The sequence below is a fragment of the Oncorhynchus clarkii genome, chromosome 22 (genome assembly GCF_045791955.1).
Source record: "Oncorhynchus clarkii lewisi isolate Uvic-CL-2024 chromosome 22, UVic_Ocla_1.0, whole genome shotgun sequence".
Lineage (NCBI taxonomy): Eukaryota > Metazoa > Chordata > Actinopteri > Salmoniformes > Salmonidae > Oncorhynchus > Oncorhynchus clarkii.
Genome location: NC_092168.1, coordinates 40,578,898 through 40,604,455, shown reverse-complemented (window position 1 = coordinate 40,604,455; position 25,558 = coordinate 40,578,898). Strand labels below are relative to the sequence as shown.

At 42.9% G+C, this 25,558-nt stretch overlaps 1 protein-coding gene across 6 annotated transcripts in view; it reads right to left on the bottom strand.

Moving 5' to 3' along the window:
- LOC139380905 (R3H domain-containing protein 1-like) overlaps positions 1-23,110 on the bottom strand; it is a 58,913-nt gene extending 35,803 nt beyond the window's left edge. For 4 of the 6 annotated variants that reach the window (XR_011628478.1, XM_071124063.1, XM_071124065.1 and 1 more), the window contains exon 1: positions 22,979-23,102. The gene's annotated coding sequence lies outside the window, so the exon portion shown is untranslated. Of the gene's footprint in view, positions 1-22,978 lie in introns of all 6 variants that reach the window. The other 2 variants (XM_071124061.1, XM_071124062.1) reach the window with 1 other exon arrangement.
- Positions 23,111-25,558: the final 2,448 nt, after the last annotated feature.

The window sequence follows — 25,558 nt, the reverse complement described above, 5'->3', positions numbered from 1 at the left end:
TTTATTCTGGAGGATGACTTATAATTGTAACAAAACAAAAAAAGTGACTTGTTGCATTGTCCAGAATAACAAAAAAAGTGCATTTCATTCCGCAAGATTAGAATCCTTTGAACTGAGGGAGAAGACAAGTAATTTAATTCCTTCCTATTTGTTATTTACCACACATACACGTGTCACTTAGCAGACACTTCAATCCAAAGCGACTTACAGTATTGAGTGCATAAATGTTGAGTGTTTATTCACTGGTCCCCCGTGGGAATTGAACTCACAACCCTGGCGTTGCAAGCGCCATTCTCTACCAACTGAGCCACACGGGACCAAACACACAAATTATAATTAAAAGACCAGGGGGAAAAAGAAAAAAAAACCCGGAGGGAAACTCCGTAAGTGCCCATTTCTGCCATGGCCCCTTCCATCACCATCTGAAATATTCCCTGGCTTCAGTTTGGAAGTGCGCCAATACCACTCGCGGTTCCATTCACACACTAAGTTTCTGCTGCATTCAACACACTGAAGTCCACCTCCAGCCCCCAGGGTGCTTTCTTTAATGACGATCTGAATTAGGGGTGGGAGGTTCAACTCCCAGACCCCGCTGCCCATTTCTATCTGCTTAAACACAAAGCCGTGAAAATATATATATTTTTTTAAAGTGCCAGCCGCGGTTATATTAAATGCAGGAATATATTAGTATGTCAGTAGATCGAGCTACACTAATGACTTCAATAGCAATCATATCCACATAACAGATCATCCCATTCAGCGGAATGACTCGCACAGCAGAGTGAGAGATTCACTAACGGAGAAGGGCCAGCTGACATCAGGGCTGCTGCCAGGGACGAGGCTACGGCTGCTGCCAGGGACGAGGCTACGGCTGCTGCCAGGGACGAGGCTACGGCTGCTGCCAGGGACGAGGCTACGGCTGCTGCCAGGGACGAGGCTACGGCTGCTGCCAGGGACGAGGCTACGGCTGCTGCCAGAGACGAGGCTACGGCTGCTGCCAGAGACGAGGCTACGGCTGCTGCCAGAGACGAGGCTACGGCTGCTGCCAGAGACGAGGCTACGGCTGCTGCCAGAGACGAGGCTACCTCTAGCTTCCTTTCAATTACCAACGGTGGAGAAAAAGGAGAAAGAATGAATGAAACCTACAAGGGAAAGGGGGGGGGATAAAAATCAAAGGCATGGTGCAGTTTTTTTTCCTTTGCTGGACGGCAGCAGCCGCCAGTCAGCACACAAAGGAGCGCTAGGTTCTGCTAATGAGGACTTCCTGAGGTTAGAGAACAACGCGCTAAGATCCACTCCCATCACAGCTAAATCCATATAGCAATTACACCACTTAATTGCCTTTTTGAGACATATATTCCCTTTCCGCTTAATGTTAATGCAATTACGCCGGGGTTCCTGGGTAATGTTAAATGCTATCTCTGGAGAGCATCTCTGGAGCATTGTGGCATGCAGTAGCACTGGGTCCCCTTATGTCATTCATTTTAAACCCCTCTTAAGAGCGAGGCTGGAGGAGACTGAGCTGAATCATTAACCAGACTCTGCGAAAATGGCCCTTGTCGCCTCTCCCTCTCTCTCTCTCCCCCACCCATCCCTCTCCACTCCAGCCATCTGGGATTGTGACGGGAGCCAACGCTCACCGGCGGCAAGAGACATTTCAGATAGGCATCAAATTACAATGATTAATTTGGCCCCCTTTCATTAGGTGTACAATTAATAAATAGACATCAAAGAATATGAGACCAGGATTGTGGGGGATTTGATGAGGACGGCTGATGGCCAATAGATGCAAAGTAGCCGTTAGGTCTGTGGTGCCAGCAGCAGTCCGACAGACTCCATTCCCATCGTAACCTTGTACCACTTTACCAGGACTTTGTTTGCCCCATTTAACAGAAATGAGATGCACAGTATTAAGGGCAACTAAATATAAGCGGCCCGCTCTACCAATTACAATACGGTTCACGAGGACTTCGAATTTTCTTTGTGTGTTTTTTTTTTTTTTTGGCTAATGGTCCCCCAAGGTATCATACGGGGGAAATGGACCAGTGAAGTATTAGCAAATAACACCAAGCTAGTAATGCTACAGTATGATCAGGGATAATAAGCAATTCATCAGCCAGAGGACGACGGAACAAAAACGTACCTGGAAACAGAAACAAGCCTGAAAACGCTGACAAAGGCACCAGAGGATAAACAGCAAATTACAACATTTCTGAAAAGCTTTTGAGCAGATTGGGCACTTACTAGGTGAATTGCAACAATTACAGTTGAATAAGAAGAAGAAGCTTACTCCTAACCATACAGAGTAATAATATTCAGAGTTGAAAAGATCGGCAAAATCCGCACCCCATTAGACAACAACCTTTCCAGTGGAAAAAAAAAAAAAAAAAGCTACCGTGTCACAAATTGACAATGCCAGGGAACGATGGTGCACAATTTGAATAGACATTGAAGGAGAGAGATGAAACCTGTCTTACTGTTGTATGCATTTCCCTCCTGGTCCAAGCGTGGCACAGCGAGTAAGGATTCAGCACGAGGGACTGAGCAGCTTGGTCCGAGCACCGTGGTGCTATTCAGGACACGATTGAGTAGGGGGCCAAAAGATTGAGATTGAGTAGGGGACCAAGCACACCACTTTCTTACCCCTGCCTCCCTCCCACTCACCTAGGGAAATAAGCCCTTTGGCAAAGAAACAACATCGCAGCAGCACAAATAACATTTTCAACTGAAAAAGTTAAAATGTTACTACGGCCAAAGACAACCTTGGTGCCGAAAATGACCAAGATCCAGGCTGCCAATCGTATCCCTCCTTTGTAAACACTAAGCTTGTGAACTTCTAGAAAAGCTGCAGCATATCTCCGGGAAACTTCGCTCTCAAAACGCGAATCGCTGAACACTACAGCAACGTTCAAACAGTCTCACGTTTATTTCTCCATTAATAAGACAAGAGAAACAGAGGGAAAACCCACTTACACAGAGAGTGCTCGTTCATTGGACATTGTTCTGGTAGGAACTTACACCCCTTGAGCGGAGTGTGCAGACAACATAACACTCACTCACCTGCCACATTGTAGCCTCCATTATTTCCATTGGTCAGGGGTTTAGTTTCCATAGTACCAGAGGCTGCATTGGCTGTGAATGTTGCCGGTCGGAGAAAGGTCTCCGAGACAGCCCCCTCTCTTTCTTCCCTCTCTTCCCTGCTCTCTCACACACACACTCTCTGTCAGTCTCTCTCTGCAGAGCTAGCTCACTCTGTCTGCCTGTGTCTGCCTTGCTCTCTGCTCTGCAGCGCTCTCTGTCTGCGCCAGGCTGTCTAAGTGCCAGAACCCATGGTTGGATTGTGGCTCTCGCTCCGAGGCCTCGGAGACAGCGCCAAATCAACGGCTGGGCTGTGTGACGTCAGAGCCAGGCTCAGCCACTCAGGTGGCTTGGCTGGGCTCGCGGCACGTCACTGGCTATATTGCACTCTTCATTAGCTATACAGCCGGATGCCGCAACGTCAAGTGGAGCCGTGGGAGGTTTTACGTACCTCATCCATCCCTCCCATCAATAACCAACACTCTCCCCCCAAAATCGCACCCCACCCCGAGTGAGTGGGAGTTTGTGTAAGGGTGAGTGTGGGAAAGGTGGGGATATGTTGGGCCACAGGAGCTGAATACTGTGGAGGTAGAGAGAGGTAAAGAAAGCCGAGATAATTCTGCCTCATAGGTGTATTTGATTGATCGACTGTAGTAGTCAAACAGTTAAGCAAGAGCAACTGAACATCTCATTTGAAAGGTTTTTGGCCCGTCTCTTCCTTTCTCCAAGTCTCTTAGTGGGAGAAAAAAAAAAAAAAATCCAGAGATTGTTACTGCAAGACCAACACAAAAAGAGTTGATTATTCATCAAGGACTGCTTGGCCTAATCAACTCTATAGGAACAAGATACAGATGCTCAGTGATCTGAATAGGTAAACAAGAAAAAGGTCTGTGCACCGCTTATGCACACCATTCCTCATAGAATATTTCATGGTATGAAAACCAACAATGTCATAATCTTACTACTGTACTCCACAAACAGGCTTCTTAGAGTGAGAAAAACACAACCCAACAATAGCTTCTCCTTCCTAAACAGCTCATTAAAATCTGGGTGGTACTAAAATAAACAGCATTTCTCTCAGGGATAGGGAACATGAAACAGAAAGCTAAATCCTTTTTCCCTATGCCATTGATCTTTGTGGGGTCCTCACAAGCCCCTCGAGCAAACGCACAGACACCTAAAAAAATAAATAATAATAATAATAATAATAATAACCGACAATTACAGCAGACGTGTGCGGCACCCTGCCTCTGCTGTAAACAAATGTGATTCTCACACCTTGAGAATTCTACAGTTTTAAACATGGAATTAATGAGTCCTTCCTCCCTCAATAATCTATAAACAGATCCCTGACAAGAAACCATCAGGAGTCAGTGTGTTCATTACATTTGTTTACATTATTTTGCAACGACATGGGGAGTTGAGCACAAAGAGATGGTGTTTGGCAATAACACGGGCTTTGAATGCCTCAGTAATAACCAGATGATTGGAGGGAGAGAGGGAAGGAGAAGGAGACGGAAAGACGGGAAGAGACGGGAAAAAATATATATATAACCAGGCGTTTGTTTTTGCAAGCCTTTCCCCTGAAACCGTATTGTTGAATTAGCCCTGGCATGCTCGAGTCTTAGATTAAAACCTATCCCTGGGCTTCCCTGGTGATATTAATATTTGATGATAGCTCCTTAAACGACTTCAATTGCAAGATCACAAACCTTCCCTATGCTGCAGGAAATAAAAAGTATTTGGCTATGGCTTAAAACGATCATTCTGAAAGTTAAGAGGCATCTCTTACTGTATATCATTATACTTTACTCCATAATGCCTGAAACCTGTATGGACAAACCTAAATTCTGAGAGAAATAATGACATAATGTCTCATTCATTGAAATTGGTCGTAGAGCATCACACCATTGAGGTGCAAAGTCACACTGTCACCTCTGCATGTGGAGGTGTGACAGAGGTGATGGGAGGTGGAGCTGAGTGATAGGTCTGGTGGGGAGAAATACAACACACACACACACACACACCATGTTGTGTTGGTGAAGTAAACAACTAGGCAGAAAGGTGCTGGTGCCCCCTTTTTCAGCATTCCACACCTGACTAGATCTGTCATCAAAATACCTCTGGAAGATTAAACCCACCCGGTGCACTACTACACACCCCTGGCGAATAAGGCTTTTGGTGTTGCCGTTGTAACTGGGGAATATTCACTCATACTAATTAATTTTATGCATTGCAAAGCAAGCTGGGGAGGAAATGGATTCAGATTAGCACTGACTTAGTTCAAACTCCCAAGCGTGTTAGTGGAGACTCGGCATTTACAAGGAGCACCCAAACCACGCGTCACTAACGCTAGTAGTGCAACACATCCTGCTTTCAATTTAACAGGAGGAACATACGTGCATATGAGCCAAATACGGCCTTCACTTGGGATGTGTCTGACAACGTTACTAGAAGTCAAATCTTTGCTTTCAACGTTCTTGTTTCCTCAATTCCTCGCAAACCTCCTTGTGGGAGGGAAACCAGGATTGAGAAAGCAAGGATTTGATGCCGGGCGGCTAGTAACCGTTTTCAGACAGCCCTGGAGAGAGAAATCAACAATGCATCATGCCGATGGTGACAGTAAGTGGAGGAGAAGACAAATGCCATAATCCCAACCCGCCATCTAATTGCCCTGGACTGCGTCAGTCCCCAAAGAAAATGATCCCCCTCTCGGTTATTAAATTAGAACTAACATATGTCACGGCAACTCTGTTGGAAAATTATAACCCTATAAACCGAACACGAATCATAAAAAAGTAGTGTCACTGCACTGCTAATTCCAGACATTCCTGAGGCTCGAAGAGTCGATCGCAACATTCCACTGTACCTCAAAATAATGAACAATGGACACTACACCCCCTCAAAACAGTGGTTCATCAACATTCTACAATCACAAGGAACTAACTGGCTGGGAAAATGTGAGTCGTTTTTGACACTGGGTCGCTGATAATGGCCAATCACGACGCTTCCTGCAACCGACCTGTCAACGCTATTCCCCAAGATCAGCTGGGTGTTTTGACCCAGTGGAAAACAAAATAATATTATCAGATGTCAGGCACAATTCAATGATTGGACCTCGAACAACAACTTGAAGCATCAAACACGTCAAAGGGTTATTGAGTCACGTTCCTTCTTTGACGGCCGTTCCAAGGCAAAATAGCTTGCATTGCTCTGCAGTGATTTACAAAGCTAAAAGGAGCATGCCTTTCCAGTCAGACAAGAGTCAGATGCCAACGGCAGGGTTTTAAACAACTGGTGGGTCTAATCCTGAATGCTGATTGGTTAAAACTGCATTAAATCTATTAGATCTGCTAGATTACATTGTGTCCCACAGAGATGCTGGCCATTATTCTGTATACCATAACAGTGAAAATTCCAATCAGAAACAGAGGAAGGATCCCATTGCAGAGACTGGATTAAAATCTAAATCACACAGGGGGGGGGGGGGGTCTTCAACATCAAGCCATATTAAAAAGTATGAGTTCTGGAAATGGGTAGGTTCTTCTAAGCAATAAATACACTAAGTGCCTTGGCAGGGCCAAATGCGCTGGCTCAGCTTGGGAAAGAGAGAGAAATGGAGAGGCAGTTCTAACCATGTTGTCACACCCACTATTCCCTCGGTCTCCTTTCAGAGATTTTGAGATTGAGCCATTAACAGATGGTATAATTCTCAATACAAAGCTGTGAAATCAAAACAGTTTATCATTTGACTCCATCCAAAAACATTTAATGAGGACTGAGACTACCAGCAAACTATATTCCTGCATGCCTTCTGTAATTTTATAGGCAGTTCAGGTTTATTCTGCCCACGCAATCAAATTAAATTATTTTTGTCATATGCTCCGTAAACAGGTGTAGACTAAGAGTGAAATGCTTACAGGCCCTTCCCAACAACGCAGAGGGAAAGAATTAGAAAATAATATGGAATAAATACACAAATCAGTAATGATAACTTGGCTATATAAACGGGGTACTAGTACCGAGTTGATATGCAAGGGTACGAGGTAATTGAGGTAGACATGTACATATAGGTAGGGATAAAGTGACTAATCAACAGGATAGATAATAAATAGTAGCAGCAGCATATGTGAGGAGTCAAAAGAGTTCGTGCAAAAGGGGTCAATGCAGATGGTTAACTACCCGGACTAACTATTTGGCAGTCTTAAAGCTTGGGGGTAGAAACTGTTCAGGGTCCTGTTAGTTCCAGGCTTGGTGCATTGGCACAGCTTGCAGTGTAGTAACAGAGTGAACAGTCTTCAACTTTTGGCCTTCCTCCGACTCCGCCTGGTATAGAGGTCCTAGATGGCAGGTCCTGGATGGCAGGGAGCTCGCTCCGCCCCTGGGCCCTACCCTCTGTAAGCAGTTGCCATACCAAGCGGTGATACACCCAGTCGAGATGATCTCAATGGTGCAGCTGTAGAACTTTTAAGATTTGAGTGCCCTGCCGAATCATTTCAGCGTCCTGACTGGAAATAAGCATTGTCATGCTTTCTTCAAGACTGTGTTGGGATGTATGGACCAGGGTTGGGGGGGGGGGTTTCCAAATTTTCATAGTCATACAGTTCTCGTTCCAGGATTTATGGTATTACCGGCTTAGTACACAAGGGGGCGCAAAAAAACCTAAAAGGACTATTGTGCATCTGTTACCAGAATGTTAACAAAATTTGCACATGTAATAGCAAATGTTCATGGAGGCTGCTATCTAAATATGCTAACGAGCTCAAACGAAAATAAACAAATGAACAAAGTTGACGCATACTTGTCTGTGTCAACGGTCTGTGTACACGGTCTGTCTGGAGTCACAAAGGCAACGGGCCTGCCTGCTCTGCTCAGAATGAAACCGCAGAGGAGAAAAAGAGGCAAGGAAATCAAAAGATCGTGGCAGCTGCACAAATAACTCAACCAAAGGGCTTTGACTTCTCAAACACGGCAGAAAGTTTACACAATATGATGCCCTGTCACCTTATTCAGTAAGTTACATAAATAGCAAGATAAATAGCAAGTTAAACTTAGGGGTTGCATTAATGCAGAATTCTTTTTCAGGAAAATATATATATCTTGCTGCGTTTTCTAAATGCAGAGCTAAAAAGCTTCTTATTGTAATTTCTGCATTATTGTAATTTCTGCATCAGACTAATGTTGTGCTTCAGATGCACTTCACTAGGATGAGAATTCACAAATTGCTATTTATCAGCAGACAAAGCTCTGACTGGTGTAGCTTTTTCTCCTGTTATTTTTTCTTGGTGTGGTAAGCCTATTTTCTCCTGTAAAATTCAAGATGAACTTTAAGTAAAACATAAGGACATGTAGCCAGCTACATTCTTTCTATAATAAACAACTATGATGGCCATGCATCGTTTTTTGCAAAAAAAGAAATGCTGTGCCTTTTCATTGTTTACTTGTGTGGCTAACAGCCAAATAGCGTTGCAATTTTCTGTGAAGGAAAACCATAGTTGCTTGTCCTTGATCACTCTATTGAGGCAAAAAAATATATATATATATAAAACACGACCCCTGTCAATACACAGCTGGACTCACCTGCTCACGCTTTCGCCCGTTGTGCCATTTACAAACAAACACTTGACTGGCTCAGCTTCATCATGCAAAATAATGTGACAGGTTAAATGAAGACCGTGATCCATTTTATCTCCTAACATACTGCACAAGTTAACTGCAGACATTTACTTAGAAAGTAGCTACAAATTGGGAAAAAAATTCAGACGACCATCCAGTTGCCATTTCCAAACACCCCAGTATACAGTTTACCAACCAAACCTAGTGTGGACCATTCTAATTCCTTAGTGATGTGGACAACGAGGAACTTGATGTTCTCAACCCACTCCACTACAGCCCCGTCGATGTGGATTGGGGCCCTCAGTTTCCTGTAGTCCACGATCAGCTCCTTTGTCTTGCGGACGTTGAGGAAAAGATTGTTGTCCTGGCACCACACTGCCAGGTCACGGACCTCCTGCCTATAGGCGGTCTCATCGTCGTCAGTGATAAGGCCAACTGCTGTCGTATCGTCAGTGAACTTAGTGTTGGGAGTTGTGGCAGCCATGCAGTCGTGGGTGAACAGGGAGTACAAGAGGGGACTAAGCACGCACCCCTGAGGGGCCCTCAAGTTGACGGTCAGCGTGGCGGATGTGTTGGTGCTTAACCTCACCACCAGGGGACAGTCCATTAGGGAGTCCAGCATCCATTTGTAGAGGGAGCTGTTTAGTCCCAGGGTCCTTAGCTTAGTGATGAGCTTGGACGACACTATGGTGTTGAACACTGAGCTATAATAAATGAACAGCATTCTCACATAGGTGCTTCTCTTGTCCAGGTGGGAAAGGGCAGAGTGGAGTGCAATAGAGATTGCGTCATCTGTGGATCAGTTGGGGGGGTATGCGAATTGGAGTGGGTCCATGGTGTCTGGGATGGGATGAAGTTGATGTGAGCCATGACCAGCCTTTAAAAATAAAAAAATCTAAGCATTGAAATGGCTACAGATGTGAGTGCCATGGGGCAATATTCATTTCGACAGGTTACCTTGGCGTTCTTGGGCACAGGGTCTATGGTGGTATGCTTGAAACATGAAGGTATTACAAACTGGGTAAGGGAGAGGTTGAAAATATCAGTGTAGACACTTGCCATGGTCAGAGCTAGTGATGTGAAAAATGTTCTTAATGTTTAAACTACTGTTTTTTTTTAATCGGTTTTCTGTTAAAACGATAACAAAATGTTATACAATTCCACATCAAATCCTTTTGCATGCTATGGCCGCTAGGGGGCAATGAAGTTCTACCTCAGTCCTACAGAAGGCGGCACCTGAAATCCGCTTGAGGCAGGTGACATTATGTCCAGAAGACAACCGCTAATTCACATTGACTCATGTTTCTTTCAATTGTTATGTGCATTAGCGACTCACAACAAAAATGTACCTAGCCAAATGACCACAGTTCTCCCTACATTCTCTTTTGCCTTTGTTGTGGCTCAGTTCTCCCCCCCCCCACACACACAAAACTCCCATTAGGCCTAAAGACATGATTGCCTATAAAACAAAACTAAAATCACAAAAACCTTATAACGAATTCAAAATGGACTGGTTGATTAAAGTAGGGAAATGTGTTCCTATTACAAGCTGCAGTTATGGAATAATAAAGAAGTCATCTTTTTTTCCTAACTGCTACAGTGTGCCATTTAAAATGAGGTTACAACCCCCCCCCAAACCTAGGCAAGATCCAGAATGGAAAATTGTTGCTTTCTAATGCCGTTTACTATTGGTCTAAATTCCAGTTGTAAAGGGAATAACACCCTGTTGAAATGGCAATAAACAGCGATATTGACGAGAAAGACGCATCCGTTTCAGTAGTGCGAGTCATGGCTCAAAATGGCGCTTGCTAAACTTCATTTAGCAAATTACCTCAACTCAAGTAGGCCATTGACAATGGCTGCATATCAACTGCAATAATTTTTGTAACCAATGTTTTTTCCCCAACTTAACGACAATGACTTGCTGAGCGCTTTATATCCGTGGCAAATAATTTGAATTATTAATATCCCCTCTTACTAACATTAGAGTATTGTTGCATTAGGTAGGACTATTTGTAAAAAATAAATAAATAAAAATAATAAAGTAATCCCTTTATGATGATCGGGACCTGTTAGTGGTAGTTGTGATAATTGCAGATTTTATTTTGTGGAGACAAAAATATCAGGTCAGGGATTTTTTCTTAATGTTAATGATTCAATTTCTTTTAAATGTTAACATTCACACCCATAGTCAGCGCACGGTCTGAGTACAAGTCCTGGTTATCCATCTGACCATGTGAATGTTAACCTATTTAAAAAAGGTCTCGCTCTCCATAGCTGACGTGTGTGAGATCAGTCATCCAGAGAGCTGGTGCTCTCATGCATGGTTCAGTTATGTTTGCCTCAAACCTCTCTCAGATGTGGAGGTTTAGGTGTTCATGAAAAGGAGGCCAGGAACTGCAGAAGGGGACAGACAGGGTGCCCTAATCTTCCTATAAAAAGAAGCCTTGACCACAGAATCTGAAGGGACAACTTATCGACTAAAAACACAGGCAGGCTTTTCAGCGCCACGGTTGTCAGGCACACACTCTGGATTTCTGAGTATCAATTCACATTTGGCAAATGCGGTTTCCCAGAAAAAAAATAAAAATAAAAAGTGTGAGATCCTGAATAAGTGGCAGTCAGTCCCAATTCACACTCAACAGCCACCACATTCTCCAAACCCCCACAAAACAACCACATTCTGTAACCCCCCCCCCCCCCCCCTCACACACACACACACACACACAAAGCTGTAACAAAGGATATCAAAGTGGCACCGTCACTCATGTCATTCCAGCACTATAGCTGGGAAAAGAGAAAAATCTGTCAAATAATTATAGCTTGTCCTACGATTTCACTCTGCTGTTGTCTTTTTTGTTCTTTCACATGCAAAAACAAAGTCCCCGGCATTCAGCTTGGAAACACCTGGCACAGGGCTTGTGAGACAACACTTCCAAAGTGCTCGACCAATTCATTTGCATAATAAAAAAAGCGTAATGGCAGCGATTACTAATTAAGACTCAAATTGCAATTTGCTCTCAGGAAAGAGGGAGGAAAAATGAGAGAGAGAGAGAGGTGACAAATGCATTTATTTACATTTTTCCCCAAGGACATACTGATTCATGCACATTCTAGGAAGGCAAAAAAAAAAGTCCTAATGAGGTCCCTTGAGGTGTAGGGAGAGCCTTCTTTCTCTCCCCCTCGTTCTCTCCTTTCCCTCTGTGTTGGGGAACGTGTTCCATCCTCATTAGAGCAGAGGCAGGAAATGGGGCTGCACAGACTCTGGGTTCGGCATATGTCACTGAGATGGAAGGACAAGTGGGGGGGGGGGTTGACGTTAGCTAGCGCTAGTCGGCTGTACCTGCGCCAGAACTCAGATATTTATCCCCCTATAGCTAGTTCTCAATCTTTTTTAAAAACGCTTTAAAATGGTGAGCCAACATGTTTTACCTCAAACTCATTCTCTCATGGCTTTATCATGTCCCCCTGCAGCAGACATACGGTGAACAATACATTTGTTATATCAAATCGCAATATCTAACCACAATACATACACTGAACAATGTAAACGCAACAATTTCAAAGATTTTACAGTTCCTTATAAGGAAATCAATCAATTGAATTAAAATGTCTTAGGCCCTAATCTATGGATTTCACAACTGGGAAACTGTTGGACAGAGAACTAAAAAAATAAAAATAGGATAGGAAACAAGTCAGTATCTAGTGTGACCACCATTTGCTTCTTGCATCTCGACACATCTCCTTCGCATAGAGTTGATAAGGCTGTTGATTGTGGCATGTGGTCCCAATCCATGGAACACCTAGGAACCTGGAACCCAGTCCTACACTGTCGATGCAGATCAACCCAAACATGCTCAAATGGGTGACATGGCTGGTGAATATGCAAGCCATGAAAGAACTGGGACATTTTTAGCTTCCAGGAATTGTGTACAGATCCTTGAGACATGGGGCCATTGCTAGCGGATGAACGGCATGACAACTGGCCTCAGGATCTCATCACAGTATCTCTGTGCATTCAAATTGCCATCAATAACATGCAATTGTGTTCGTTGTTCATAGCTTATTCTATAACCTCACTGCCACCATGGAGCACTTGGTTCGCAACAATGACATCAGCAAATTGCTTGCCGATACGATGCCATACATGCCATTTGCCATCTGCACGGTACAGTTGAAACAGTAAAGAGCACACTTCTCCAGCGTGCCAGTGGTCATCGAAGGTGAGCATTTGCCCACTGATGTCGGTTACGACGCCGAACTGCCATCAGGTCAAGACCCTGTTGAGGACGACGAGCACGCAGATGAGCTTCCCTGAGACGGTTTCTGACAGCAGAAAGTATTTTTCTGTGCAAACCCACAGTTTAATCAGCTGTCTGGGTGGCTGGTCTCAGCCGATCCCGCAGGTGAAGAAGCCGGATGTGGAGGTCCTGGGCTGGCTTGGTTACACGTAGTCAGCAGTTGTGAGGCCGGTTGGAAGTAATGCCAAATTCTTTAAAAACGACACTGGAGGCAGCTTATGATAGAGAAATTAACATTAAATTCTGGCAACAGCTCTGGTGGACATTCCTGCAGTCAGCATGTCTATTGCAATCTCCCTCAAAGCTTGAGACATCTGTGGCATTGTGTTGTATGACAAAACTGCACATTTTAGAGTGGCCTTTCATTGTCCCCCGCACAAGATACACCTGTGTAATGATCATGCCGTTTAATCAGCTTCTTGATATGTCACACCTGTCAGGTGGAAGGATTATCTAGGCAGAGAAACGCTCACTAACAGGGATGTCAACAAATGTGTGCACAAAATGAGAGAAATACGTTTTTTTTGTGTATATGGAACATATACATATCTTATATTTCAGCTAATGAAACATGGGACTTACAATTTACACGTTGAGTTCATATTTTGTTCAGTATAGAGTCGCAACACAATATCGTATTTGCACCTAAGTATCGTGATAATGTCGTATTATGAGGTCTATGGCAATTTTCAGCCCAATCAACAACGGCAACAGCAAAGTTGTAGATTGCATTAAAACAATGAAAATTGTGTTTGCAGAACATATATCTGTGGTGGTTTCCGATGGCAAACCACCGTGAACCTCAAATGACGACCCCCGGTACACTATATCTATTGATCTGAAGATCACTGTCCCCCCCCCCGGGCTTTTTATAGGACACCGTGTTTCTTAGCAACCGATAACATTACATCGTTGGTGTTTTTTCTTCCCCCAAGCCGGAGAAACAAAATGAATATGCGACTCCAGACAGTTTCCCCAGCCCAGACTTCATAAACAAACACGGCATAGTAATGCTGGAAGTGACAGGTCACTGCTCGCATTTATTGATTCCCAGAGCAGCAGGCAGGCGTACGATGCAGCACACACCCAGACTGGCATCTTCCCACACACGCCCCACCACGTGGAGCAGAGTATCATCAGCCTCCTCTTCAGTTGTTTAAGGCGAGAGTCTCCGTGCAACCCCCCCCCCACCCCCCCAAGTGATTGACCTTTTCTATTGCACAGGTATATGCAGAGCAGCTTAGTATCCACTACAGGGAAAGGGCAACAGTGTTTGTAGAGCGATATTAAACCCCTATAGAGACCAGAGAGACAGCGTTTCCCTCGCTCTCCCTCTATCGGCAATCTGCAATTCTCTACGAGAAAAATTGCTAGGGGAGAAGAAACTAATTAGAAGCACATGGGAAAGATCGGTAGCAATTAGAGGGGAGCTCGTCAGCTGTGAACCCCTACCTGCAACAGCGGCTCTGCGCTGCACAGGAGCACAGATGACAGGGTGAGCGTTCTGCACAATTGCCGCTCTGTCTGCCCCCCCACCCCGCTCTCCCCCTCTCTATTGGTGTGAAAAATATGCAGGAGTAGGGGCTGCCGCAGAAAATATCTGTGGGGGGCCTGGGAGAGAGCAGGGTTTCGCCAGGCATATATTCTAATTAGGTCAACCCTCATCCTAATGGTCGACCTCTACCTTGATTTGACAGAGCCTGGTGCTGGTGGACCCCCCACCTGGATGGCAGACTGCAGGGAGGGAGGGAGGGAACATTGGAGGGAAAGGTATCATTGAAGCCCAGGCGAAGGACAGACCAGACGGCAACCCTGAACACTCAGTTCTTTTATGTTATCGGTTGTACTCGCTTTCAGGGAACTGAACGTAATAGAAATACCTAACACTGTCCAAGAGATGCACTCATTCTGTAAGGAATTATATAAACCCCCAGCCAGCCATCCATCCTAGGTTATTCCTTAATATTGTGTAAATTTAATTGGCTCCGTGACCCTTTTCTGATGATGGATGACTCAGGATTCAGAGCGCATTCATACAACGTAAAAGACTGATGGGGGTGAGGGTGTAATGGTTTTAAAGCCAGCACTTGGGCCACTGTATAGGCGAATAGATGAAACTGCTGTCTGCCTGCCTCAAAAGGAAAAACTCCAACAAATCTTGTGTCAGGTATTTCACATTGGGACAACAAAGTTCTGATGGAAGCCACATGAAAAGGGTGAAGGTAAAACAGGGATATGTGGCTTTAACTTTTAAACAAGGTGTTGAGGAATTAGGATTCTGCCGTTCACAATTCCACAGCAAAAATAGAGGAAGAGAGAGGAGCAAGCGAGAGTGATAGAGTAGAGATCAACAACAAAAAATTGTCAGCAATGGGCCTCCCGAGTGGCAGTGGTCTAAGGCTCTGTCACTAGAGATCCTGGTTCGAGTCCAGGCTCTGTCGGAGCCAGCAGTGACTGGGCTACCCATGGTGCAGCGCAGTTGATGAAACCAATGTTGCATTCTCAAGCATTGGCTAAGATTTTCCTCTATTCAAAAATTGGCCATGTAATACTGACAAAGTCAAAAAAATATATTATTAGAAGAGCCTAATTGACAAGTAACTCCTATGCGGTCAAGATTTCCTCTGAACACTTCTGATTTTTACCTTAGAAATAGACAAACATCATAGTTATCTACCTCGCCCACCTTAGCCAATTGATCCCTGGTTCATTGAAATAGGGAATTATTTTACAAAGACATCAAAAGTATTTAGTTGTAATTGTAATGTTGCAGAGTGGCCAACTATCCTCCAGGAGAGATACTGGGTGTGCAGTTTTTTTTACTTGAGCTTTTGGACAAAAAAGTTAATGTCAAGCCCTGCCTGTGGAGGGGAGATCGCATGGAGCCTGAAAGATTCTCATGTTTCAGACAATTTTCAGAGCACATTTCTTTAACAGATTTTATTTGCCCCATTCATATTTGTTATGGAATTAATACATTTTTGTTCTCTTTTCTTGTGGCACACACGTCATTCATTGCATGTTTTCCGTCAATCAGATTTATTCCAAAACAGACTTAAAAATGTGAATGTTGAAAGGCGATTTATCGAAAAGATATCCCTCAGCTCTCTGCAATGCATCAGTTCCCCTAGGATCGAACAACTAGGAAGAGAAGCAATGCCAAACAAATGTACATTTATATTTCAGTCATTTAGCAGAAGCTCTTATCCAGAGCAACTTACAATTAGCAGATTCATCTTAAGATAGCTAGGCGGGACAACCACATATCACAGGCATAGAAAGTAATAATGTAGCCATCAGGAGAGTGAGAGGTAGAAGAGGGGGATTGGGTGGGGATCAAGTGCCAGTGCTGGTTAAGTGGGGGGGTTCAGATGTTTTTGGAAGATGGGCAGGGACTCTGCTGTCCTAGCTTTAAGGGGGAAGTTGGTTCCACCATTTCTCTGCCCTGGCACACCAGAGCTTGGACTGGGCTGAGCAGAAGCATGCCAACAGAGCCGTACCTTTTCCATAAACCATATCAATAACGCAAAGGGACACAAATTAATAAACTACTTACTCCCTTTGGATGATTAATGAATGACCACAAATGACCAAATATGAATCCATTAGCCAGTCAGTCACACAATGATGATAGGCTAGAGCTCAAAGGTTAGAAATCCCCCTATTCATCAGTCCCTCCTCCCTGTCCTACAGTCTTCACAAAGGAGTGGTCATATTTCTAGAACCTGGACCCCTGTCACCATTCTCATCACGATGAATTCTAATTGACCAGCAGCACCCTTGTGACTGACAGACAGCATCAAATGGACCCAAAGGGCAGGCACCAAGCACATAACTATTGACTAGCAGCATACCGCATGTGTCTCAGAATTATTTATATATATATATATATATATATATATATATATATATATATATATATATATATTTTTTTTTAAATCCATTCATCCCCACAAAACCTGCTGGCCTCGCTGTTCCAGTAATACCACTTATTCACGCATTTCAAAACAGGTTTAGGGTAGAGGTCGACCGATTAATCAGAATGGCCGATTAATTAGGGCCGAGTTATAACCTGTATTTTTGTACACCGATTTGTAAAAAAAACGTACACCTTTATTTAACTAGGCAAGTCAGTTAAGAACACATTCTTATTTTCAATGACGGCCTAGGAAAGGTAGGTTAACTGCCTTGTTCAGGGGCAGAACGACAGATTTTTACCTTGTCAGCGCAGGGATTCAATCTTGCAAACTTACGGTTAACTAGTCCAACGCTCTAACCACCTGCTTCTCATTGCACTCCACGAGGAGCCTGCCTGTTACGCGAATGCAGTAAGCCAAGGTAAGTTTAATGCTAGCTAGCAACTTATCTTATAAAAAATCAAATCACAATCACTAGTTAAAATAGTAATATCAAACATGTGTAGTTATCTAGCATGTCCTGCGTTGCATATAATCGATGCGGTGCGTATTCGCGAAAAAGGACCGTCCTTGCTCCAATGTGTACCTAACCATAAACATCCATGACTTTCTTAAAATCAATACACAAGTATATATTTTTTAAACCTGTATATTTAGCTAAAATAAATCCAGGTTAGCAGGCAATATTAACCAGGCAAACTAACCCTAACCTTAAAAGAACATCAAATAGTCAAAGGTATATGAAATACAAAATTGTATAGAGAGAAATGTTCCTATAATAACTACAACCTAAAACTTCTTACCTGGGAATATTGAAGACTCATGTTAAAAGGAGCCACCAGCTTTCATATGTTCTCATGTTCTGAGCAAGGAACTTAAACGTTAGCTTTCTTACATGGCACATATCGCACTTTTACTTTCTTCTCCAACACTTTGTTTTTGCATTATTTAAACCAAATTTAACATGTTTCATTATTTATTTGAGGCTAAATTGATTTTATTGATGTATTATATTAAGTTAAATGAAGTGTTCATTCAGTATTGTTGTAATTGTCATTATTACAAATAAATGTTTAAAAGAAGAAAAAAGAAAAAAAAAAATTGGCCGATTTAAATCGGTATCGGCTTTTTTTGTCCTCCAATAATCGTTATCGGCATAGCTGGGTTTCTGTACAGCACTTTGAGATATCAGCTGATGTACGAAGGGCTATATAAATAAATTTGATTTGATTAATACTGCCTGGTACCGGTGCTGGTATGGGCCTCGATAAGCATATTTGTCCAACGGTATCTTATCAGAGAGGAATAGGTGAAGCATGAATATGTTAGCTAGCTAGCTACATGAAATATGAAAACATGTAGCTAGATTAGTCATTCACAATGTGGTCAATAAAAATGCAGGCTGTATTAAAAAAAAATTGAAATCAGGATACAGTATGGTAAACATTAGGGCCGGGGCGATACGTGTCGCAATACTCGCTAGTACCATGGCAAGGAAACAAAACGGATTTAACTTCTATACGAAAACAGCTCTAATGTCAGAAGAAAAAAAAAAAAATTTCATCCAGTCACATGTATTTATTTTACAAGCTATAACAAAGTATTTTACATACAGCAGGTTTTTAAAAGGACCTAAGAGTTGTCTGCTTCGTGATTTCATTTTTGCCATGGAAAAAAAAATATGGTATGTATACTGGTATTGTCACAGCCTTACTAAACATTGTGTGTGTGTGTGTGTGTATTTTAAGTGGGGCAACGATACATTATTGCTGTGTTTGCAAACTCGAGCCGTGCAAAGCCCAGCAGTTACTCAGGTGAGAGCTTCCTGGGCCTAATGAAGACTGACATTTGTTTCTGTTTCTCCTTCCCCAGGAGCCCATATATATGGCACTATTCCCTATGGCACTCTATTCCCTATGTAGTGCACTACTTTTGACCAGGCAGCATAGGGGTCTTGTCAAATCTAATGCACTTAATAGGGAGCCATTTGGGAAGCGAGCAACCCATGCATCACATCAGCTCCATTAATATCTTCCAGAGAGATACAGACCGGGGGGGGGGAGACCATTGCCAAACAATACTGAAGCTGAGATTAGCTGTAATGCGATTAGACAGTCTGACAAACCTGGACTTGAGAACATTACAGTCGGGGATGTAGCCTATCTGGAGAGAGAAACGAAAGATGAGACCAAGGCATGATACTAGACGGGTGGTTCTTTATTCAGCGTTTTTTTTTTTTACCCTGACAGATAATCGTGTCTCTCTAGGAGCTAAGGCAAGGCAAAGTCTGGACCTCATGGCACACAGCAGTGGCTGCTCAGTGCTGGGAAGTCACTTCAGTAGCAACCAGAGGACCGACCGACGATAGCACTTGTTTGAACGCCTTGTCTCAGCGGAGTATCTTGCAAATTGGCTTAAATGTCCTTAAGTAAATGGGTGTCCTGATGCATTAGTGTATGTCCTAACCCTCAGACACAGGCAGAACCAGTTCAGGGCAATTCAACAGTATAACAGTGACAGTCAGATTGTTCACTTTCAAATGTATGTAAAAACAAAAACCAATGATTGCAAAGTTAAACAAGCCACATAACTATTCACAAGGACTACTTTTAACAATTTCCACAGACATTATTACAAAACACATTTACTTCAAGAACAGTGCAGATTAGGGTGTAAACATTTAAACATAGAAATAAATCCCTAAACATTAACGATCCCAAACCAAAAAGATAACTGCACTGTGAAGAAAAACTATCGCAAATCTACCACTAACAGACCAATGACTATTACCAAAAATATTGTGTTATGATAGTCCATATCACCCAGCCCTATCAAACTTTACAATCAAATAAACAGCTGATTAATCTATTAGCCTTATAGAGCACATATTGCAAACTTAATTTGAACTAAAAACACGTTTTGAAATTTCTGTGTATCCTTGAAAAACGCTAATCAATAGCCCTAACCAAAAACAGCCCATGTTTTTTTCTGCAAACCGGCACATCATATTCTCTTTATTGTGACACACAAAGTGAGGGTTTATGGTAGGGGAAACAGTGTTGCAATAGTCTGTGACAAGCGAACCTGGGAGCTTTGTGTTCACATTGCCCTAAAAAGGCAACCGGACCATGGAATTCAAGCGAACCAAACTCAGACCCTCTCGTTTGGTTCGGGGGCTCTTTTGAGGGGTCTGAAATCCTTTGGCGTTCACAAACCACAAAACGTTTTGCCAACCACACTGAGTTCACATACCTCATGCAACAATGCTGTAACGTTACGAAGAGATATGCATTTTTCTAATTATCTACCACAGATATAAAGCCCTCCGCACATCATCGTCATTGACAGGTCGAAAAATGTCCTGAGTGAGAGCAGCAAAGTCCTGTATGACAATACTTTAATGAGTCAAATGAGAAGGTGATTAAATGCTAACTTTGCGAGGTGTAATAGAGTTAGTGGCAACAGTGCAATAAGGGACAGAGTGAGAGTCACAGCGCAGTTGATATACTGCAATTGTCAATGGTAGAGGATGTCAATAGCATATCTAAAACCAGAAGACTACAAGATGCCATGTCCAAAAAAAAAAACACGACAGCCCCGATGAAGCAATTGTACAATGATTGCTTGGCAAGTGCAAAGCCCGAGCTCTCAAACACCATACGTAGCTTGAACAGATTGTTGGACGTCTAGGAACACGTTTGTCACAAATCACTGCTATGAGCCATCACGTCGATGAGAAGTGGGACATGAAGTACATACTGAGAACATGGAGGCACACAACAGAACATAAAACAGCACTAATACCATCGTTGCTGAGTGGGGGATAGCAGTAAGGTAAGTGCGGTTACCACAGTCAAAGTCAAAATTGGCTGTGTATTCATTAATGTAAGGTTAAGGCATAAGGTTAGCATTGTGGTTAAGGTTAGGATTAAAGACAAGGTTTGGTTTAAATCACATAAGAGAAATTGTAGAAATAGGCAGGGTTTATGACATTGTTGCTGTGGTACCTAGTGGGACCAGTATGTAGGTGCCAGGACTGGGGCAGATTGAACTGCATTGCCCCCTAGCGGTCATATACAGAACCACATTGAATTCATGTCATTTAAAAAAAAAATCTAAACGATAAAAGGCTGTTTAAATGTTGATAAATGTAAATTTGTCACATCCCTAGGGCAGATGGAAAGTCTGGTAAAAATAATTACGTTTTGTGCTTTTGGTGCCGTAATTCGGTTACCAAACTTTGCATAGGCACAGTTCAAGTAAATGTGCTTTTGTCATTCACTCTGTTACAGTGGAATTGCCCTTCAGCAGTTTGACAGTCAGTGTAGCTACCCTGACAAACCCCACATGTAGCTATTATGAACCACTCAAAGGCAGACAGGTGTCTTAACATTGAGGTGCCGCTGGGCAACCCTAAAGAAAACTAGCCAATAATGTGGTTTTGAAATGTGCAGTAGTTGCAGGGCTGGGAGGAGAGGAAGATCTTCCCCCAGGTGATGAACTATTTATTGCTTTGGAGGATGTACTGTTATCTATCTTGTGGGATATCAGTCAGTGAGGCACAATAGAGAAACCATTTTCTTGGCCATTACACCTCATCTCTTCCTTCACCATGTGAATTTCCACCACAATCTTTTAATAAAAGATGAAAACTGGGTATAAGGTAGACCACATACAATACTGTGTGTAGACCTGTGACACAGGAAATAACCTGTCTTGCTGTCAATCTATGAGCAACTTCTGTTCATGGTAGCCTTATAAGGCATCCAAAATAAATCAAAAAAGACAAATACCATAGATTTGGCCTAAATATAGCACATGACGTGCAAACCATTGAGCAGATAGTCCAACTAATGTTAATATGTGGACATTGGAAATGTAGTGTATCCTGTTCCAAGAGGGGAAATCCTACAATTGCAAAAGTACTTAAATTACTCAGCGATGCATCATACATTTGGTAAACAATCCTATAAAATCACAAATTTGCAGGCATATGTCCAAGCGAATATCAAACTAGGAAGAGGTCACTGATTATCGATGCCTGTGATTATGAACTCCTCTCCTGCCAAGGTATGATTAGGTCATATTTATTTTCCATTGTAGAATTACCAAGTACCCTACATTGGTGAATCACCTAGAATGAAATAGTGATACAAAAAAAAAATATATGCTTGATTGTTTTGAAACGGGTGTTTAGTGCTAGGCTTGGTACAAAACTCCGAATGCCCACCAGTAGCTATTTACGGGATACGTTTCAGCATGCGAGTCAGCCAGAAGTAGGCCTAAATATCTCCATTCTATTTCCAAAGTTGGAGGAACACCAGACGATAAACGTCATTGTCACCTTACTGTAGTGACAACGATGTAACTAACTACTGCACATGGATATTGTAGCCAGATAGGTTTAGTTCGGCTAGCACTGCAAGCTCTCCAAACATGAAAGTTACCTTTCATCGCATTACAAAATCCAACCTCACCGGTAACTTACGTAGTTAAGGTTACTTTCAAACAGCAATAACTTGTTCCAAATGAACTGACGTCAGTTACCGGTTATCAACTCGACCAGGTCACATAACTACCTCGACTGTCTTACTAATAGAGCGTAACGTTATATTATTACACGTAACTCGCTAACTAACTTGTAGCTCAGACTTAGTGCATTGACACTAGCTACGAACGAAGCTAATTGGTGGCTAGCAAGTAATGGCAGGCCTCGCATGGTAACGTTAGCATATACTCGCTAACAAGACACTTCTGTAAAAAAAAGACCTAACCAGCCGACTCAGTTACAAATGTTAGTAACCAGTTTTTGGTAGATTTTATTTTTAAAGGACGACTAGCTAGTTTGCTAGTTCTGTCAGCAAGGAAGAGTCCCTTGTTTTTATGCGACTGGTTTTTATGCGACTGGTTAGCTAGCTAGCTACTTTCAGTTAGGCCAAAGCTTCGTCAACACATTGCCTTCCTCGCCATTGGACGCCGTGTAGTTAGCAAGCTTACTTAGCTGCGCAAATTATGTTCATAACAAAATAACATGTTACATTTATAAACCATTAAAATTGTCCTTACCGGCTGCGATAACTTTTGAGTTATTGTTCAGCGGTGTGTATATTTTTCTATTTCCAGTCAGAATCGGCAACATGAGAGCTTGGCGAGGGGGAGGCAGCGCGTCTGCAACGGTCTGACAGATCGGTGGAAGGCAGAGTGGAGCCAATGAGTGACATCGGCGGGTGCGTCCGTACATTCACTATCTACTTCTATTTCAGAGCACTGTCGTGTCTGCCAAAGCATTGACCTAACTGATGAATTTACGACGCGCAACACCCGTCGAATATAATATGACCGGTGTCAGTAAACGTTGGCAAAAACGTAAACGTTAAAATTGCTACCAGCAGTTTAGTTAATCACAAACGCTCAAGAAAACAGTCTAACTAGCTTTGCTAGGGCGAGTAAAATGGTCAGAGTGAGGTGTTCTCTCATTAATGTCTGTAAATAGTTAGCCAACTTTAACCAGTTATCTTGACTGCTGATGTGAGGTCGGAAGGCTCATAATCAACCCAACTCCTCGGCCAGAGCTTTCAGCGTGCGCTCTAAACGCTTTGATAGCAAAACGCTCTGAATTTAGGAACATAAGAACCGAGAACTCACTCTGACATACTTGAGGCAATTCACAAACGCACCCCGAGTCCTGTCCAATCACTTACCTACTAGCTGTGAGAAGTCAATTATTGTACACTTTTTTTGTTGTTGAAAAAGTTGCTCTCTGACTAAGACGGGGGCGAACCCCTCTTTAAACTTCTACAGAGTACCACAGTATGAGTCGTAATACCCATAAAACTGAGGGGTCAAACAGGGAAATGGTTCCTATCTATCGTTTTTCCACCATTCATTTTTCCCAAGGTATTTTAGAAACAAGTCAAATAAGAGCAGGGTTTCGTGTAGGCGTACCCTGGCGTCACGTTTTGATAGCCGTGTAAATCCCTCTAGGACAAGGTGACTTTTATCAATATATTCGCTTGTATTTACTCCCCAAAAATGAAATGCTAATGTAGCTATCATAAAGAACAACAAATGCCATGTTGATCTGGATGAGACTGCCGAATCGAGGCACAAGTAAGAATTTATTTTTATTTATTTAACCTTTATTTAACTAGGCAAGTCAGTTAAGCACAAGTTCTTATTTACAATGACAGACTGGCAAAAGGCCTCCTGCGGGGACTGGCCTGGGATTTTTTTTTTAAACTATATAAATATAAGACAAAACACACCACAACAAGAGAGACAACACAACACTATATAAAGAGAAACCTAAGACAACAACATAGCAAGGCAGCAACACATGACAACACAGCATGGTAGTAACACAACAACAACGTGGTAGCAACAGAACATGGTAGCAGCACAAAACATGGTACAAACATTATTGGGCACAGACAACAGCACATAGGGCAAGAAGGTAGAGACAACAATACATCACACAAAGCAGCCACAACTGTCAGTAAGAGTGTCCATGATTGAGTCTGAATGAAGAGATTGAGAAAAAACTGTCCAGTTTGAGTGTTTGTTGCAGCTTGTTCCAGTCTCTAGCTGCAGCGAACTGAAAAGAGGAGCGACCCAGGAATGTGTGTGCTTTGGGGACCTTTAACAGAATATGACTGGCAGAATGGGTGTTGTATGTGGAGGATGAGGGCTGCAGTAGATATCTCAGATAGAGGGGGGGCGAGGCCTAAGAGAGTTGTATAAATAAGCATCAACCAGTGGGTCTTTAGACGGGTATACAGAGATGACCAGTATAAAGAGGAGTATAGAGTGCAGTGTTGTGTCATATAAGGAGCATTGGTGGCGAATCTGATGGCTGAATGGTAAAGAATCTCTTAGCTGCTCGAAAGCACCCTTACCTGCCGATCTATAAATTATGTCTCCGTAATCTAGCATGGGTTGGATGGTCATCTGAATCAGGGTTAGTTTGGCAGCTGGAGTGAAAGAGGGGCGATTACGATAGAGGAAACCAAGTCTAGATTTAACTTTTGCAGCTTTGATATGTGCTGACAGAACGATAGTGCATCATCTAGCCATACTCAGCAAACTAGATACAGTCTATCACAGTGCCATCCGTTTTGTTACCAAATCACCTTATACCACCCACCACTGCGACCTGTATGCTCTAGTCAGCTGGCCCTCGCTACATATTCGTCGCCAGACCGACTGGCTCCAGGTCATCTATAAGTCTATGCTAGATAAAGCTCCGCCTTATCTCAGTTCACTGGTCACGATAACAACACCCACCCGTAGCACACGTTCCAGCAGGTATATCTCACTGATCATCCCCAAAGCCAACACCTCATTTAGCCGCCTTTCCTTCCAGTTCTCTGCTGCCAGTGACTGGAACGAATTGCAAAAATCGCTGAAGTTGGAGACTTTTATTTCCCTCACCAACTTTAAACATCAACTATCCGAGCAGCTAGGTCACTGTAGCTGTACATAGTCCATCTGTAAATAGCCCACCAAATCTATCTACCTCATCCCCATACTGTTTTTATTTTATTTACTTTTCTGCTCTTTTGCACACCAGTATCTCTACTTGCACATCATCGTCTGCTCATTTATCTCTCCAGTGTTAATTTGCTAAATTGTAACTACTCGCTCCTA